The sequence below is a fragment of the Miscanthus floridulus genome, chromosome 6, assembly GCF_019320115.1.
Source record: "Miscanthus floridulus cultivar M001 chromosome 6, ASM1932011v1, whole genome shotgun sequence".
Classification (NCBI taxonomy): Eukaryota; Viridiplantae; Streptophyta; class Magnoliopsida; order Poales; family Poaceae; genus Miscanthus; species Miscanthus floridulus.
The window spans coordinates 129,970,088-129,974,211 of NC_089585.1; the positions used below are offsets into that span (position 1 = coordinate 129,970,088).

Genomic DNA, 4,124 nt, shown 5'->3' on the forward strand with positions numbered 1-4,124 from the left:
ATATTTAACATGGTGTAAATAATAAATCGCAATTTGCACCATGCAAAAATGTACTACTTGATTAAAATCATTAAAACTATTGCTTTTTGATAGGAAATTAGTTTTCACATCTTATTAACGTTGATCATTTGGTTTTTCATCACACATTCTCCACGAGAAATCCACCATCAAGCAGAAATTCATTTAAACCGTAGAAAATATGAAAACAAGACAAAAAATCTAAAGCCACTATTATTACATAATAGGTCTAATACATCACCATATCAAGCGAGAACAACAATGAACTTCTTCTTGATGTATGTCCCTTGGTTATGATTGTGCCATAACCATGGAGTGTCCTCATTATTTAGCAGGATGCTTGGGTCACTGTTTACTATGAAGGGTGGAATTCCATCATTCTTTTCATAATCTTCTAACATGTCAGACATGTCCTCGATTCCCATGATGTTTCTTTTCCCTGAAAGAACTATGTGGCGCTTTGGCTCATTGTCTGAGCCATTGTCGTTGGTTTTCCCTTTCTTCGGTTTGGTAGACATGTCCTTCACATAGAAAACCTAATTCACATCCTTGGCTAAGACAAATGGTTCGTCTCTATACCCAAGATTGTTGAGGTCCACTGTTGTCATTCCATACTGATGGTCCACTGTTACCCCACCTCCGGTTACCTTCACCCATTGGCACCGAAACAAAGGGACCTTAAAATAAGGTCCATAGTCTAATTCTCATATCTTCACTATGCGGCCATAATATGTTTTCTTAATCCCATTTGAGTCTATGGCATCTATGCGGACACCACTATTTTGGGTGGTGCTCCTTTTATCTTGGGCTATCATGTAATATGTATTGCCATTTATCTTGTACCCTTTGAATGCCAGGATATGACAAGATAGTTCCCTAGACAACAAGTACAGTTGGTCATCTAGACTCTCATCACCCTGACATCGTTTTCGCAACCAACCACCAAAAGATTACATGTGCCGACGCGTAATCTAGGCTCCAGTCCTCCCTGAGAATTTGGACCGTATAATGTCCTTGTGTACCTCGATATACAGATCCACCAAGGAGGAGTTTTGCAGAACTATGTAGTGTGCTTTAGGGAAATAATCATCCTCCTTACCAATATATGATTTCTTCCCTAGTGTTCCTTTTCCACTTAGTCTCCCCTTATGTCGTGATTTAGTAACACCAATTGGGTCGAGGTCAGGAATAAAATCAATGCAGAACTCAATGACCTCCTCTATTTCGTAGCCCTTGGTGATGCTTCCTTCTGGCCGAGCATGGTTGTGAACATATTTCTTTAGGACTCCCATGAACCTCTCAAAGGGGAACATGTTGTGTAGGAACACAGGACCGAGAATACTAATCTCTTTGATCATGTGAACTAGGAGGTGCATCATAATATTAAACAAGGATGGCGGGAACACCAACTCAAAGCTGACAGACATTGGACCATATCATTCTGTAGCTTTGCTAGATGCGCTGGATTGATCACCTTCTGAGAAATTACGTTGAGGAATGCACATAGTTTTATGGTGGCTAATCGTACATTTAGAGGTAGAATCCCTCTCAATGCAATCGGAAGCAATTGCGTCATAAGCACGTGGCAGTCATAAGACTTTATATTTAGGAATTTCTTCTCTGCCACATTTATTATCCCCTTTACATTCAAGGAGAAGCCAGATGGGACCTTGATGCCGTTTAGGCATTCAAACATGCTTTCCTTCTCTTCTTTGCTAAGAGTGTAGCTGGCAGGACTTAAGAACTGACGTCCATCATCTACCTTCTCTAGATGTAGGTTCTCTCGTTCTTTCATACACTGCAGGTCCTGTCTTGCTTCCAATGTGTCCTTAGACTTCCCATACATACCTATGAAGCCTAGCAGGTTCACACAAAGATTCTTCTTCAGCTACATCACATTGATCGCGTTACAGACCTCTAGAACTTGCCAGTAGGGTAGCTCCCAAAATATGGACTTCTTCCACATGGGTGCATGTCCGTTAGCATCATTTGGAACAGGTTGGCTGCCAGGTCCCTTCCCAAAGACTACTTATACATCCTTGACCATATTGAATACATCCTCACCACTACGGTTGTCAGGCTTTTGTTTGGTGCTCTGCCTTACCTTTAAAATGCTTGCCTCTCTTTTTTAAGGCCTGATTCAATGGAAGAAATCGACGATGGCCCATGTACATGACCTTTCAACATTTTTTTTAAAATATACCTTCCATGTCATGAAAACAGTGTGTGCATGCATTATATCCCTTATTTGATTGTTCTGGAAGATTACTAAGAGCAGGCCAATCATTGATTGTTATGAACAACAATGCTCGTAGGTCAAAGTGTTCCTATTTGTACTCATCCCACACACGTACGTCTGTGCTGCTCCACAAAAGTAGAAGTTCCTCAACTAATGGCCTTAGGTACACATCAATATCGTTTCTAGGTTGCTTTGAGCCTTGGATGAGCACTAGCATCATAATGAACTTCCGCTTCATGCACAACCATGGAGGAAGGTTGTAGATACATAAAGTAACAGACCAAGTGCTATGACTGCTGCTCTGCTCCCCGAAAGGATTCATGCCATCTGTACTTAAAGCAAACCTTAAGTTTCTTGCGTCATCTACAAACTTTGGGAATTCTCTATCGATTGCTCTCCACTAGAAACTATCAGCGAGGTGTCTCAACATATCGTTCACCTGACGGTCTTCTTTGTGCCATTGCATCAACTTTGCATGCTCTTTGTTTCCGAACAAACGTTTCAATCATGGTATTATAGGAGCATACCACATCACTTTGGTAAGGATTCTCTTCCTGTGACGTTCACCGTCGCCCTCAACATCACTAGGGTCATCATCCCTGATCTTATACCGCGATGCACGGCATACCGGCATACATCCAAATTCTCGTACTCCTTGCCACAGTAGAGGATGAAGTCATTAGGACATGCATGTATCTTTTGGATTTCTAATCCCAGAGGGCAGATGACCTATTTTGCTACGTATGTAGTGGCGGGCAATTCATTTGCCTTCGGTAGCATCTTCTTTTCAATAGTCAGTAACTCCCCAAATCTCTTATTGGATACACCATTCTTTGTCTTACATTGCAGTAATTCCAGTGTGGTACCCAACTTTTTTTGTCGCTCTTCGGCAGTCGAGTATAGCAATTTCTTGTGATCCTCTAGCATGCGCTCGAACTTGATCTTCTCCTTATCACTTTCGCATTCTCTCTGTGCATCTTGGATGGCCTGACCAAGATCATCATCGGGCTCATCTTCTATCGCTACCTCTTCTTCAACAGCTACATCTTCTTCAACTTCCCCCATTGCAGTATCATCAAAGGCACCGTATTCAGCAAAACCATGAATAATCATGTTGTCATCATCCCCTTCTTCTTCTTCATCTCCTTCCATTATAACACATCTTTCTTTGTGCTTAGTCCAACAAATATAGTTTGGCATGAAACCCGACGTAAATAGGTGTTCGTGAATTTTCCTTAAGTAATAATAATCCTTCTCATTCTTACATAGAACACATGGGCAACACATGAAACCATTCCGCGTGTTTGCCTTGGCCACATTTAAGAAATCATACACGTCCCTCATGAACTCTGGGGAGTGGCGGTCAGCGTTGTACATCCATTGCCGATTCATCTGCATTACGTACATGACGTACACCATATCAAAAAACTTGTAATAACCCATATTATACAACATGCATGGTTAGTAGTTAATTAAAAGATCCAAAATATCCATCAATCAACATGATTAATTAATATCCTATACCACATAGCTATTTCACATACTCTCGAACATTAATTTATTAAAGCCTTGATACAATGTAGACAATCCCAAATAGCATTAAACAAACTAAACCTACAATGCACTTCAGCAGAATAAGGATTTCACGACTAATTCCAACTAAACACAGACATATCATTCTTCTGTTGGTTCACTGCCTCATCATACATAGGTGCACTCTCATCAGTCGCCTCAGTCTCCTTTGCAAGAGATTTTTGGATGTGCTCAACATACTCTTCCTCCCAGCACCAACCGTCACATGATCCAGTGCCCTCCCACTGAAATTACAACAACAAATCATGAACTTTAATTAAAATCATCACGAAAA

At 40.9% G+C, this 4,124-nt stretch overlaps 1 pseudogene; it reads right to left on the minus strand.

Moving 5' to 3' along the window:
- Positions 1-816: 816 nt before the first annotated feature.
- LOC136461232 (uncharacterized) lies at positions 817-2,891 on the minus strand (annotated as a pseudogene).
- Between the last annotated feature and the right edge of the window lie 1,233 nt (positions 2,892-4,124).